The sequence below is a fragment of the Balaenoptera physalus genome, assembly GCF_965194825.1.
Source record: "Balaenoptera physalus genome assembly, chromosome: X".
NCBI classification, from domain to species: Eukaryota; Metazoa; Chordata; class Mammalia; order Artiodactyla; family Balaenopteridae; genus Balaenoptera; species Balaenoptera physalus.
The window spans coordinates 103,886,410-103,902,696 of NC_138903.1; the positions used below are offsets into that span (position 1 = coordinate 103,886,410).

At 41.0% G+C, this 16,287-nt stretch overlaps 1 protein-coding gene across 12 annotated transcripts in view; it reads right to left on the bottom strand.

The window, feature by feature from the left end:
- The window catches only part of KLHL13 (kelch like family member 13), a 384,258-nt gene that overhangs the window by 183,613 nt on the left and 184,358 nt on the right, over window positions 1-16,287 (bottom strand). For 2 of the 12 annotated variants that reach the window (XM_082445520.1, XM_082445532.1), the window contains exon 1: window positions 781-914. The exons of 8 other annotated variants lie outside the window; for them this stretch is intronic. The gene's annotated coding sequence lies outside the window, so the exon portion shown is untranslated. Of the gene's footprint in view, window positions 1-699; window positions 1,130-16,287 lie in introns of those variants that run through there. 2 more of the 12 variants (XM_082445519.1, XM_082445528.1) reach the window with 2 other exon arrangements.

Sequence of the window (16,287 nt, forward strand, 5' to 3'; positions counted from 1 at the left end):
GGCCTGCTTGGCAGCGTGGGAAGAATCAGATTCAGGACCATGTGCTAGGATTAAACACAAACATACATACATACATTCTAAGTGGTTGTGGTTCTTGAACTAAGTTACTGAAAACTAGAAAGAAACTTTCAAGTTCCTCAGCTGGTATTTGCTAGAGGATCATTCCCATCACTTGCAGTACACCGTAATAGACTGTAAGCTTCCAAGAAAATCATTAGACAACTGTGATTAATCCAAAGAAGCCAAGACTTTTAGAGATGAAGACGTTCAAAGCAGAGTTAGAAGCTTCGAGGAGGAGAGCAGTGTGCTCCTGACTCGGGAGCCAGCAGCGGAGCCTACCAAGTTGGAAGACTCTAGAGGAGGGACGGTTGGGAGGCACAAAGCAGAAAGTGTTAGAAGGCAAGAGACAGTGGGGCCCGAGGCGGGCAGAGGGACCCCAGACCGTCAAGGGCAGCGACAGCCCGGAGGAGAAGACCTTAGAGGGATAACAAAGAAGCAAAGGAAAGCTAGGTACCGTGGTCCTCAAAGAACCCAGGCGACTGGCGGAGCCGGCGAGTCCGGGAGGTAGGGATGAGAAGGTGCAGGGATGAGGGCGCACAGCGGCAAGCGAGAGAAAATGGGTTGGGGGGTGAGGGGACGTGCAAAGAGCGAAGGTAGTCCCCCGTCCCTCTGCCCCTGGTGCGGACCGCAACTCCTTACCGCGCGCCGCCTGGCCCCGCCGGGTCCCAGGGGCGCGGAGGCGGCTGATGGAGCCGCTGCGACTTCAGGACCCTGCCTCACCTTGTTTGCCGCGCGTCCCGGCGTCCCGCTGCCCGTTCGCCGCCTGCTGCGCTCCGAGGGCCAAAGAGCTAGTCGCGCGGCGCAGCCGGCGCTCTGTCCGGCTGTGAGGCACCGGCCCCCAATCCTCCGCACCCCCTGCTCGCCCCGGTCACTTCGCCTCGCTCTCCCGCAGGCGGAGAGCACGGACCCTAACCCGAACGCCGCTCCACTTATTTCAAAAGCCCCCGTCCCACGCTTCCCCGGAACAGGAGCGGAGCTGCTGCGGCCGCAGCGGCAGAGCCTCCGCCTGACCTCACCGGGGGGCGGGGGGGCGGGAGCCCAGTTGAGGAGGGGAGGGGAGGGAGCGCGCGGGCGGGGGAAACATGGCGGCGGGGGCGGCCCCGGCGGCGCCTGCGCGGGAGGCGGGGGAGCTGGGGCTAGGACCGTGTGTAGGGTCCGAGCACAACTCCGCTGCAGCCGAGGCGTGGCGAGGAGGAGCCCGGAGGCGGGGTGACCGCCCAGTGGCCCTCACGCCTCCGAAACCGGGACGCTCGGCTTTGAGCACACTTGGCTTCTAGTGCCCAGGGGGCAGAAAAGGTGAAAACTGTCAAGTATCCAGGGACACAGTGCGCCCGCCAAGAGGAGGCCCCCCGGTGCTCCTGCCTGCAGTTGTCGCGGCCCCTCTTAGTCACAGGGGGCCCGGGCACAAGGTGTGCCCTCAAGCCGCTTCCCCTCGGCGGGGCGCGCACCTCGAAGTCAGCCTGACCCAGGCTGTCACACAACTGTTCATCACTCTTCGGATGCGACGAGCGCTTCATCTCTGCCCTCCCTACGGGAGGTACACACGATTAAGAAAGAGGAAGAATAAAATAACAAATACGGCACTTCAGCACTTTACCGAGCGTCTGCTTAGAACCCAGCGCTGAATTATTCACTCACTTAACTCTCACAGCTACTCCACAAGGTCCCCAGTAGTATTATCTCCATTTCACAAGTGACAAAACTGAGGCGTAAAGGTCAAACTAGTTGCCCAAGGTTACACAGTTGGTAAGGGGCAGAGCAGGACCCAGGATCCCAAGCAGTGTGATTCCAGCGCCCAAGCTCTTAACCGCTGTGCAACGCTGCTTCCAAACTGGTGGAACTGCTATTCTGAGTCAGAATCTTGACTCTTTCCTCCCGGTTCTGTCAGCTAAGCCCCCAACAAAAACCCCAGTCAAGCCTGTTTTTCCCCTTTGCAGGTCTTCTATTCATTCTTTGCCTTCTTGACGGTTACAGCCTGGGGCCACCTTTTTACACCTCTTCCTTTGCCTTTTCTACTTATAATTCCAGACTTCTCCTAGGAAAATTAATGGGAGCGTGCTGTTAGCAACCAGTTTACTCACTGGGTTTTTTTTGTTTGCTTTTTGTTTTTTGTTCTTTTTTAAGGAAGTGATGGGGTGAGTGTGGGGACTGTAGTTCTTTATATTTCCTAATATTTCTCCCTTTGCCTACCAGTAAACTGATCAGGCATCTGAGATCTCAACATTGTTGACTTGGTATTTCAAATTTCATACACTGAAATTCTAGTAGTGCATTTTAAGTAACTTTGAAATTAATCAGTTACTCAAAAACTTGCAAGAACTAAAGCTATCACCACATTGTTGGGCTTTATCAAACTGGTAAAAAGGTAAGAAAGAACTCCAAGTGCACATGTAATTTACATTATTATCTTTTACCTGTCAGTGGATTCAACACGATTCATCTTTGTTAACAGGCGTGCATTCATTGGCTTCTCCACTATGCTTATTCAATAATTATCATCATATACCTGTGTTACACACAAAATGCCTATTAGGTGGAAAGCACCTGTTACAGGAGTTTACAGTCTCATTGAGGAGATGTGTTTAAAGCAATTGATTTCAGCATGTATGAAAAATCTAGCACGTTAAGTTAAAAATAAATAAATACAACTGTGTTGATATACATTCCAAGTCATTGCTTCATCCCTGCCATAAAAAGGTTCAAGTTGGGTAGTTTTACAGTAAGTTCTCAAACAGAAATAACAGGAAAATGGGATAATCAGATGTGGCCTTAGCAGCCCCAATTCACACTATTCACCCTTCTGATACGCAGCAAGGATGGGGGCGGTTATAGAATCTGCATCTGAACAACGGGATAGGAATAAGATATATTACAAATAGACTTATTCGGTAGGAATTAGTTGCTATTTGGGTTAGGATGCTTTGAAAAGTTAATCTAGTGGACAGAGCACTCTGACTGGGAGTCAGAAGACACTTATGAGCTATGTCACATTAAGTTAACCCCATCACCTCTCCTGAGTGTGTTCTTCCTGAATTTAGAGTGGGGTAATAATGATATTGGCCTGATCTGTGTCACAGCATTGTTCTAGGTTTCAAAACAAAAAACATCATGTGAAACTACCTTGTAAACTTGTAAAAAATATATATAAATGTAATGCAATGTTTTCATTAACATCAGACTGATTGGCCACTAGAAGCTAGGGATTTAATCATGAAGGATGTTACAAGTTAACCTGTAGCCCAAAATGTGAAGAATTAGAAAAAGCATTTGGAATACAATAGTACAATAAAAATCTAAAGAATGGGGAGATGTAACAGAGGTTCAAGGAATAAGAAAACAAGTCAAAACAAAATATTAGTGGTGAAGAGAATACAGAAAATGATGACGGCTATTATGGGCTGAATTGTACCCCCCCCTCAAAATTCATATGTTGAAATCTTAACCCCTAGTATCTCAGAATGTAATGTTATTTGGAGATACATTATTTAAACAGGTAATTAAATTAAAATGAGGTCTTTAGAGTTGGCCCTAATCACACATGACTGTTGTCCTCATAAGAAGAGGAGATTCGGACACACATGGGCATACACACTACCATGTAAGGACATAGTGGGAAGGCGGCCATCTGCAAGCCAAGGAAAGAGGCCTCAGAGGAAACCAAACCTGCTGACACCTCGATCTCGGACATATAGCCTCTGTGAGAGCTGTGAGAAAATAAATTTCTGTTTACTGTTTATTGTTGTTTAAGCCATCCGGTCCATGGTACTTTGTTGTGACTGCTCTAGCAAACTAATGTAACGGTAAAAAATTTAAATGCCAGCTGGATATCCTCCGTATTAGTTACTGTTAATTGCTGCCTAACAAACTGCCACAAACCTGGTACTGGCCTAAAACTACACACATGTATTACCTCAGTTTCTGGGGGTCAGGAGTCCAGGCATAGCTGAGCTGGGTGCGATGCTCAGAGTCTCACAAAGCGACAGTCAAGTTGTCGGCCGGGCTGCGTTCACATGTGGAGCTCAGAGTCTTCTTTCAAGCTCATTCAGGTGGTTGTGGATTCAATTCCTCAGGGTTGTAGGACTGACACCCTGGGCATCTAGAGACTGCCCCCCTCCATAGTCAGCTTACAACAGGGCTGTTCATTTCATCATGGTCAGCAGGAGAACTCTCTCCTCCAGAAGGGACTTTAATTACATCTTCAGAATCTCTTCACTGTTGTCATGTAAAGTAACCTAATCATCAGACTGGTCACCAAGCATATCCACAGGTCTCGACTACACTTAAAGGAGAAGGGAATGCACAGGGCGTGTACACTGGAGGGCAAGAATCTTGGAGGTCATCTTAGAATTCTGTCCACCATGTCCCCCAACAGTTTGACAAGACCAATTTAATTATATGTTTATAGAAATTCAACAAGACAGAGATCACGCAGGCAGATGTGGACACGCATGTACACATGTACACACACCAAAAAGCACCCAGCCACAGCTGAGGCCTAGTCCCTCAGGAAGCATCTGCCAGCCTGCTGTGTGCCTAATAGATATGAAACCAAAGGGTTTCGATTGCATTAACTCTGATTAAAGAACAAATTGAAAAGTACTAGGACACCTTTTTTGACCTCTCTGCTCAATTTGCATTTCTTTCAAACACTCAGCTGGTCCATTATTGAATGGAACCGGTAATTACAGAGAGCCCACAGAGGGTCTGCTTAGCCCCTTACTCACTCCATAGAGTGAAATAAGGAACAGAATAAGGAGAAAGGTTTCTATTCCCCTGTGGCTCACAAAATAGTCTAGACAAGTCGCCAAAACATATATATATGGTGGGGTGGGGTGTGTGTTTAAATACAGAAATAAACACACACTTTCTAAGTGAAGAGAAACCAGCATGTTCTATCCTCTTAGTCAGATAAGTGAACTCTTAATTGGGCTTCAAGGAGAGGTCAAGATTGAGCTTGAAGCCAGGAAAGGATCTAAAGGATCTGTACAGATTTTCTTAACATCAAGGATGAAACTAGCCATAAACTACACTAACCAGATATTGTGTGCAGGACTCTGGGAAGATTCTAACCCTGCCCTCTTCTGTCAAAATTTCAGAGCTGACTTCTCAACACAGCTCCTATGCACTTCATTCTTACAGGAGCTCAAATTTGGAGGGTTAGAAATCAAAAATGTCCTGGGTACTCTGGAATCAAAGCGTTCTAAAAACAGAACTATAGGATGAGTGCAAAGGATACCACTGAGGGGTTTTAAGCGTAAGAGTGATAAGAGGCAATGTATGTTTGAGAGTCACCATGACTTCTCTGAGTTGGACAGGGGCAAAGGCAAAAGCAGGGAGACTGGTAAGAAGGGTGCAGTAGGCAGACAAGTGATGATGCAGCCTAGAATAGGGTGGTGGCAGTAGAGACAGAAAAAAAGGCAGATGGAACAGAGATATATTCAAGAGGATGACCCAGCAACTAGGAAGACCCATTCAACTAGATGAAAGATGATGTCATTTATTATCCTGGGAAAGACGGAAGCATCTAGGTTTTGGAGGAGGGTTTTTTTCTGGCGGTGAGGGGGGGTGGATCGCATTGCATAAAGAGTTCCATTTGAGACATGTTACCTTTGTCAGTGAGCTATTCAAGAGGAGAGATCAAGCAGGCAGGAATGCATGCATCAAAGGCTCAGAATAGATTCTCTGTGATGGAGAGGCTTCACTGGCAGGCTTCTATAGGAAATGGTACACAACTGTTGTCTGTCTCCCCACCAACTTGCTAAAACATGATATACATAACAACCTGGCTGTATCTCAAAATAATTATTCTAAGTGAAAGATGCCACACAAAAAGGGGTGCATACCTTATGATTCAATTTATATAAAATTCTAGAAAATGAAAATGAATCTATAGCAATAGAAAGCAGATCAGTGATTGCCTGGGGATGAGAACCTCAACTGTCCATTCATTCAACAAATATTTATTGAATGTTTCCCATATGCAAGGCCATGCTACACTCTATGAGAGACACAAAGAAATATAAGATCTGGTCTCAAAATTTATAAAATCATCTTGAGGAGATATGTCAAAGCTCAGGTAACCACTATACCAAGCACGTGTGATATGTCATATGTGTGATACAAGCAATGGGAATTCATATAATCACTCTTTGTCATATCAGTAAATTGGAAATAAAGTCCCGACATCAGAAATTTGGTTAAATATATTATATGAGTATATAATTGAATACTCCACACTCTTTCAAAAACAATACATGATTTCATGTGTTGAAATGGAAAGATGTTTATGATAGGCTACAAAATGGTATTATGATTCTCCCCCCACAGTAAACACATATATATGCATACAGAGAAATAATTAGGAAACTATACAATAAGATAGTAACAGTGATTATCCTTTCATGTATAAGATTATGGGGGTTATTATATTCTTTTCCTTGTATGTACTTTCTGACTTTTCTGTACTGAGACTGGAAGAATAAAATAATGTAATTTTTTCTAATAAAGAGGAAAGGCTTTAGAGAAATTCTGATGCAGAGTCATGTTTTAGCCAAGTCATTTTTAAAATTTTTTTATTGAGGTTGAATTGACACATAACATTATATTAGTTTCAAGTATACAACATAAAATGAGTTGATATTTGCATACATTGGGAAATGGTCACCGCAATAAGTCTAGTTAACATCAGTCACCATACATAGCTACAAAATTTTTTTTTCTTTTTTTTTCTTGTGATGAGGACTTTTAAGATCTACTCTCTTAGCAATTTTCAAATATGCAGTACAATATTATTAACTATAGTCACCATGCTGTGCATTACATCCCCACAACTTATTTCGTTTATAACTCAAAGTTTGTACCTTTTGACCCCCTTCACCCACTTTGCCCCCCCACCCCCCTCCAGGCATGTCATTTCTAGATGGGACTCTATACACTAGAGATACAGAACTAAAGCAGGTAGTTAGAATACATTTCTAGAGAGATGGTAGTTAAAACAATGGAAACAATTAAGAAAACTCAGGGGAGCTTAGACTCACGGAAGACTTAGTTACCAGAGGAGACACCAAAAGAATGGGGAGAAAAAGAGATCGCCTCCAAGTGAGAAACAAGAAAACATCAGAACCAATGGAGAGATAGCTGTGCTAAACATAAGACAGTGAGGGGCACTTACTCTCACGGAGAGCATGGTAACACTCTCCAAGTAGAAGTTTCCAGAGCAAGTGTAGAATTTTAAAACTTACGATGCCTTTTAAAAAATTTACCACAATATTACCATATAAAAATAGTGTCATCTTTCTCAAATGCAAATCTAAATATGTCACTTAGTTTCAAACTGCTTCTTCTTTGCACATTAGAACTCACAGAAATCAGGAGACTGGGGCTGGAAAGGAACGCAAAGACCATTTTTTTGTCTTGGCACTTGATTTCACTGATGAGAAAATTGAGGCCCAGAGAATTAAACTGATTTGCCCAGGGTCACACAACCAGTGACTTAAATATAGTTAACATTTTTCAGCTGTTTGTGCTAAAGGGGAATGCAGGAGGCTTGGTAAATGAATCCTTAGATATTCCACTAATCTCACTTTGTCAACAGTTTCAAGGTCCTCCTTTCACAACCTTTTCCTTTCCTGTAACTCTGGCTGGCCTACTCTATCCCCCTTCTTTCCGCCTTCCCCTTTCCTTTCTCCTAAACCTGTCTCTTTTGCAGTAACTGCTTCACTTTGCCAGGACTTTGCCCATATGATCATCATAATAAGAATGCCCCCTCCTTGCCATTCTAGCAAATAGCTTCTCCTTTTACCAGACTCAGCTCAAGTGTCACTTTCCCTAAGAAGCATTTTCTGTCCACCCAGGCGGTAATGCACACACCTCAGTGCAGTGGTGAAGAGCAAAGTTTGTCCGGGTTTGAATTCAAGTTCTGCCACTCACTGTGACCTTAGGCAAATTACTGAATCTCTTTTTGCCCACTTGTAGTATTTTGTAACATGAGGATCCTAATAATTCCTTATCTATTGGATTTTCCTGAAGGCTTAATAAGTTACTATACATGAAAGCACTTAGAACCGTGCTTGGTACACAGGAAACTCTACAGAACTCTTAGGTACTATCATTATCTTGAACCCATTCCTCTCACCAGAGCACCTGAAATACTCTCTGGTATTTTGTACATGCCTGCCTCTCTCTACTAGACTATAAGCAGTTAAGGGATACATAACATAATTAGATGTGAAATATGATGTCAAAACTACTTTTGAAAGGACTTCCATGTCACTTCTTCCAGGCTGGCAGGTGAGCTCCCCTAAATACTATGTAACTTGGGCAAGTCTTTTACATTCACTGACTCTTCTCCAATCTATAAATGGGAGAGTAACACTCACTATTCAACACGTCACAAATTGTGATGAATAGTGAATTAATGTTACTAAGGTACTTCAAGATGAAAAGCACTACAGAACGGCACAGTGTTTTTAACAGGGTTTGTCTTCTTTATTCTTGGAGATAGCAAATGTGACTATAGCAACTTTGTTTACAGGGAGGCTCAGCTTCTATTTTTTCAGGTTGACTTTCTTCTGATGTAACATTATATGTCCTTCTGGAGGGCTTGCCTAGAGATTTCAACGGCAATGTAAGTAGCAGGAACTCCTTGGGAACAATGGTCCCTGTTTCGTAAACATGATATTGTTAGGGGTCTCTGCCTCTTATCATTAGGTGGGACCTGAACAGCATCTGATCAAGTTTCTTTCTCCAATCCTTCATCCCAACAAAGTCTCCATCACATCCGCAGTTGTTGATCTGTTTCAGTAACTGATTCTATCCAAAAGCCAAACCTTCCCTAATCAGCAGTGCTGACTCCTCGTGCCCACTAACAGCCACAGCACGACTTCAGACTAGCCTCAGCCGCTGCTAACACCCACAAAACAAAGAACTCTAGAGCAGCACCTGCCAACAGAAATATAATGTGAGCCACAAACGTTACCCACATATGCAATTTTAAATTATCAAATAGCCACATTTTAAAAAGTAAAAAAAAGTGAAATCAATTGAATAATATATTTTATCTAATTCAATAAAGCCAAAATATTTTCAACATGTAATCATTACAAAGAAGAATCAATGAGATATTTTATATTACTCTTTTTTTGTACTAAGTCTTTGAAATCCAGTGTGTATTTTACACTTCAACACATCTTAATTTGGACTGGCCACATTCCAAGTGCTCAGTAGCCACATGTGGCTCGTGGCTACTGTACTGGACATGGTAGGTCTAGAGATCTGGTTTATTGACCTGAAGTAACCTAAAATTATAGACCTATATATACCAGAGAATGGTCTCCAGCAGCCGTCCCCTCACACAGTACCCTACGAGTGCAAGAAATGACATGGAAAGTGTAATTTTTTATTGTCTACACATTAAAGGTTTTGCTAAGTACCACTAATAAACTACAAAGGCATCATGTAGTAATATGATACAATAGCAAATACGATAGTACAGAAATATATGAAAATTCTAAAGGATTTAACTGCACATGAAAGACCAGCTATTACATTTCTGACCAATCAGATGAGAAATAGGCAGCAGGAATTACCCATTGCATTGAGTGTATCAAGTTTAGAACTGGAGACATTTTAAAAATGACAGCAATGCTTTGTCTGAATTTGTGATGATTTGGAATCACATGAATATTTTTAAGAAAAACAATGGTATTACTTTCAAGAATATAGAGAAATGCAAATTAGATTGTCAAAGAGTTGGTAGAAACCCTTGATAGACCCCCTCTATTAATCAGGAAGACAGTCAGCCAACAGTCATCCAATAATTCCTACATGCTATTTCCTTTTCTCCCAGACATCTTCTACTACTCTTCAGGTCTCTGTTTAACGTTTTTCTTCAGAAGACCTTTTCTCATATCCTAGACTAGAATGGGTGTTTCCGTAAAATTCCCAAAGCATCCCGTACTCAAATAATATCACCCCATTAATGTAAACCATTATTTGCTTTTCATGCTAGAATGTAAGCCCCGTGGAGGGATGAACTAGGTGTGTCTTGCTTGTTAGTGAACTCCAGTGTCTCAAATGAAGCCTGGCACATTGGGAGCACACAAATATTATTGATTTAAGTTATTAACTCAAGTCACTAGTAATTATGTTTTGTTATGGACTAACTATATTAGCATATGAATTGTACCTAAAAGAGTGCACCAACAGTGTTTATTCTTTTAAGTACTTTACACTCTTCTAATACAATCTTACTTATAATACTAATGTTCTTGGCAATGTTCTTATTTTTCCATAGAAAGGGCAAAATCTCAGTTTTGGTCTAAATATTCTCAGATTCTCAATCAGTGGAGTGCACATTGATGAGGCTATCCTGTACATGATTAGATTATCCTTGGAACTTCATACCAGCCACTTCATCTCGGGGATTAAAGTTTCAGAATGTGATTTATCTACCTGACATAACTGATTTTAAGGAGGTGTCTCTTTTTAATTCAGGCCCTAAGTACTTTACTGAAATACAGAGTTTGGATATAAACCCCAAATTATTTAATACATTCACAATATAGGAAATTGCATTTCAATTGAATTTTAATTTTCCTGGCATTCTTGGAAAAAATAATCTTTTTAACATCTATTTCCCTACAGTATGAAATGTGTCCAGCCAGGAGCTACTCCATTAAGCAGACACACCCGTCTTGCCCAACTCTAACACGATACTAATCATTAGCAGTGTAGCCTCAGAAATGTTACAAAGGTTCTGAACTCTTCCAAGCCTCCCACCTCACTCCTCACCCCAACCTACTCAAGGACATTTTTGCTTGCCATTCTTTGGTTTGACATACACTACTGTTTTGCTTATTACTCTTAAAGACTAGAGTTAATATTTGTTGAGTGCTATGGTGGACCAGGTACTGTGGTAAGCCCTGTAGAAACATTATCTCATTTAATCCTCACAGCAATCCTATGAGGTAAGTGCCATCAGTGTTCTCATTTCACAGAGGTGCTATCTGAAGCACACAAGGTTAAATAACTTCCATAAGGATTCACAGGTATTAAGAGGCGGAGCTGGACTTTGATCCTGAGAAGGCTGGCTCCAGAATCTAGGCTACATTATTTTGATGAAAATGTTGGTATTCTGGTGCCACCCAAGGGAGAGCTCCCCTCTGCCTTGCTCTGGCCTTCTCACTGGAAAATTTAAAAAACTATATTACTTTTACTCAAGATACTTGGGTATATATCAAATCATCATGTTATACACCTTAAACTTACAAATGTTATATGTCAATTAGATATCAATAAAGCTAAAAAAAATTTTTTTAAGATACTTTCGGGATAGATATAGTAAAAAGAATGTCTATTAGTTTTTTTTTCAATTTAAGTTGCACTCTCATTCCTCTTCCTAAATTCTACCTACCTTTTTCATGTATTTGAAAATCACAACAGACTTTTTTCCAACATGAAACAGTTTATAGAATATTTATTACCATGATCCTTGTTACAGACAGCTTTTTTTCCTCTGCTCAAACTTCATCTAAAAATTGAGCTATATGAATGGGAGGTATAAAATTTTTGAGTTGGAAAAGATCTTAGAAAGGATCCAACCTCCTCATCTTAAAGGCAAAGATCCCTGGGTCAAGACTGAATATGCCAGGTCTTTAGTTCATTAATTCATTAATTCTGCAAATATTTATTGAGTACCTACTATGTGTTCTACATGGTACAGAAGAGACAATTATTCCTTTAAGAGCTTATATACTAGGAGGGGGAATAAGATAATAAGCAAGCAAACAATTGAATAAGTAAGATAATTCCAGGTAATAAGAAGTGTTTTGAAGAAAATAAAATGAAGAAATGGGATAGTGAGTGATCTGAGATGGGAGGAGCTATTTCTGAGGGATGGTCAGGAAATACTGCTCTTAAGAAGTAAAATTTGCACTGAGCCTTGAATGAAGAGAAGAAGTCACCCAAGCAAAGATCTGAAGGAAAGTCATTCCAAAAGGAAATGGCAAGTGAAAAGCCCTGAGGTGGGAATGAATTTGATGAATTAAAGGAATAGAAAAATAGCCATTATAGCTGAAAGACAGTAAACTAGGGGCTGAGTGGTAAAGCATGATATCGTGAAAACGTGGATAAAAACAAAATCGCTGAGGGCCTGTGGTCTGTGTCAAGGAATTTTAATATTATTCTAAATGTAATAAGAAGCCATTGGAAATGTTGGAACAAGGCAGTGATATGATGTCTTAGTTTTTTACATTATAATATTAAGTGGTGCTAAAGCCTTAAATCAGAGTCCAATAGCTATAACTCATCATTAGCTCTCAGTTGTATACAGAATTGCCTGACCATGAGTTGAGTTTAATATCAATGCTTTGAGAAAATAATGGAAATTTTTAGAAATGATAGCAACTACAGTTATAGTAATGGCCCCCATTGAATTACACCTCCCTGGACCCATTGCCTTCCTATACTTCTTTAACACATTGACTCTGAGCTTGGCCTCGCACATTGACTCTGTGACTTGCTTTGACCAATGGGACATGAGCAAGATGTCACAAGCAGAGGCTTGAAAAGCACTTAGGCATTGGAACTTGCTCTCCCTTGTTGCTGGTGGAACCCAGCAACCATGTGAAGAAGTTCAGGGTAGCCTGCTGGAATGTGAGTGACACTTGGCCCAGATTCTTCCATCACCCCTGCTGACAGCCAGCCAACTGCCACCAGACGAATGAATGAACTCAACCACAAACATAGACCCTGCTGGCACCCAGCCCAGCTACAGCCAGCCCAAACTGTCACATCACAGGCTAGTGAGCAAGTCAAACATTTTAAGCCACTAAATTTTGGGGTAATTTATTGTGCAGAAATGAGTAACTGAGGCAGCTATATAAATAGAATCCCATTTTAATAAGCTTAAAGGCAACCAAAATTTGCGCATTACCATATCCAAACTACTTTTAAGTTACACTTTGTAAAATGATTCAATCAGTTTCAAGGTGCTTAAGGCAGTTTAAAATGATAAATTCACAAAATATCAATGATACAATATTTAAAAAACCATTCCAGATTTATTAATATTATAGTTACTCCTGTGCAGATATTCAAATACAGTTACTATACATAAACATCATTCCAAAGGGATACATCTTTATTAGTTTAGTGGCTATTTCTAGGGAAGGGACTTGTAAATCCACCTCATTCATGCAATTAGCTTTTTTCTTTAATTTTTGAATAACAAATAATTTTTATTTGGTTCAAAACCAAAAGAATCATAAAATGATAATCCAGTTAAAACTTCTTCCCATTTCTGTCCTATCCACCTAGTACCCCCTCCCACATGACCATTATTATTCGTTTCTTATATATCCTTCCAGAGTTCATGATTTTTTTATTCAAGAACTAAAACAGCAAAACCATATTTGTATGTGTTTTAAAGTAATAAATGGCAAAAAAAGGGGGAGGATATAATGGTATTTGTTAAAAGAGAACTCTTTCTGCACAGGATGGTTGCCATTCTCTTCGCCATCAATTTTTGCCTGGGTTTTATCAACTAAGTTAATTGAAGAAGTATTTGTGGAGTCTCCTCTCAAGCACAATTCTAGGTGCTGGCTCTATATGTAGCCCCGGTAAGAACAGCATCAATATACTATGGTGAAACCAAAAGTAGGTTTTAATGGATGACTCTAATTTCTCAATAAAACAATAATTTTTATAAATGTAGTAGCCTCTAACCAAGAAATCCAAATTTTTCTACTGAACATGTTAAAGGAAATTGAATATTTAGAAAGCAACTGATCAAAACATAAACAGCTGGAAAGAGCAAACATGAAGTCAAAGAAAAGAAAAACACAAGAAACTTGAGAAAACAGCTTTAGGAATGTCCATAGTTACTAGTTTTCAACCACCAGGAACATGTCCAACCAAAACTAAGATTTAAATGCCTTCAGGGAAAAAGGAGTTTCAACACTTAGCAGCTTCATTACTAAGAAAGTATCTGACCTAAATTCACAGGAGAACCACTCATATTTTAAGTTACCTCATAGTAATCTATTTCTCAAGCTTATAAATATATTGGTGATGTGATGGACTCGAAAGCATTTCAAAACAAAGACCACACACGGAACTTTAATATTAACTTGTACTGAGATAACAAACTAACTAACTAAAAACTAAATAATGTTATGTCCCATGAGAAGTCACAACCCACAGCTACAACACAGCATTATGCTGCATAAAAAGCCAGAAGGCAGGCTTGGTCAACCATGAGATCACCACTTGCATTTTTATGTATCCCCCTCCCAGTATTTGAAAGAACTTTCACAACTGAAATCAGTTCAAACAAATATGTCCACAACGTCCTTTAATAGCCTTCAGGGTTTAACATTTTATTCTCAAGTGAATACTTTTCCACACATCATTATGATTACAGTCAGTTTTGATGTTGAAAGCAAACAGGTCTTGAAAGCAGATGTTTTCAAAATGTAGTTAATATATAAAGTTTCTCAGGTCTGCAACTTTTTTTCTATTATCCTTATAATAGAACTAGGTGGGGGACTTCCCTGGTGGCTCAGTGGTTAAGAATCCGCCTGCCAATGCAGGGGACACAGGTTCAAGCCCTGGCCCGGGAAGATCCCACATGCCGCGGAGCAACTAAGCCCGTGCGCCACAACTACTGAGTCTGCGCTCTAGACCCCGTGAGCCACAACTACTGACCCCGCATGCCAGAACTACTGAAGCCCACGCGCCTAGAGCCCACGCTCCGCAACAAGAGAAGCCACCGCAATGAGAAGCCCACGCACCGCAATCAAGAGTAGCCCCCGCTCGCCGCAACTAGAGAAAGCCCGCACGCAGCAACAAAGACCCAATGCAGCCAAAAATAAATAAATAAATTTTTAAAAAAGAACTAGGTGGGAGGAAAGGGTAGAGATGTTATTAATGGATTAGTTTGAAAGAAAACATGACATAAGCAAATGATGCCCTTCAATGGAGTGAAATTCATGCAACTTCATATTGGACAACTGTGTTAGGGTTCTCCAGAGAGACAGAACCAATAAGATATAAATATACATATATATATACATATATACACACATACAACATATAAGTTTATATATACATATTATATATAAGATTATATATTATATATATAAATTAGATATATTATATATGTAAAAGAGAGAGAGAGAGGTTGATTGATTAAGGAATTGATTCACACAGTTGTGGAGGCGCACAGGCTAGAGACCCAAGGAAGAGTTGATGTTGAAGTTCAAGTCAATCTCCTGGCAGAATTCCTCCTTCCTGGAAGGAGGTCAAAATTTGTCCTATTAAGGCCTTCAAATGATTGGATGAGGCCCACCCACATTACTGAGAGTAACATGCTTTACTCAAAGTCTACTCATTTAAATATTAATCTCATCTCCAAAATGTCTCGTGAGCAATATCTAGATTAATACTTGACCAAATATCTGGGTATCTAGGCCTAGCCAAGACGATACATAAAACTGACTATCACAACAATGAATCCTCAACAAATATTTCTTGAGCAGTACAGATGTTCCTGGAAAACGGTCATAAAATGAATTTTTATAGATAGAAGCCCCATGAGACTTCTCAAACTAACGCTACTTTTAATCTGCAGCTCAGCCCTGCTAGTCCCTGAGGCATTCCAAAAGGGCAATAACCCAATAAACAGTCACACTCAGCCAGCAAAGGCTCGAGACCTAGAGGACTGGTAGTTGAGAGAAGTCTTGCTCTTCTTAAACCGGCAGACCAGAAGTGAAGCCTGCACATGCTCGCATTAGTTCTCCTTCTAATCCCCAGTGGGTTTGCTCAGTCTAGAAAAGTGGCCTCCTGCCTTGGATTCTTTTTTTTTTTAATGTTAAGTCAAGGTTTTTGTTTTTTATTTTTAATTTTTATTTATTTATTTGGCTGCACTGGGTCTTAGCTGCGGCACGCGGGATCTTTCATTGCGGCATGCAGGATCTTTAGTTGCATCTTGTGAACTCCCAGTTGTGGCATGTGGGATCTCATTCCCTGACCAGGGATGGAACCCGGGCCCCCTGCAATGGGAGTGCAGAGTCTTAGCCACTGGACCACCAGGGAAGTCCCCTGCCTTGGATTCTTGCTTTGTACTCCAGTTCCTCAATTTGAGGCTCAATGCCTGCCCTGACCTCAACTTACTTGACCGGAGACCAAATGTTCTCAGTACCCCATGAACTGGGGCTGCTTCAACAA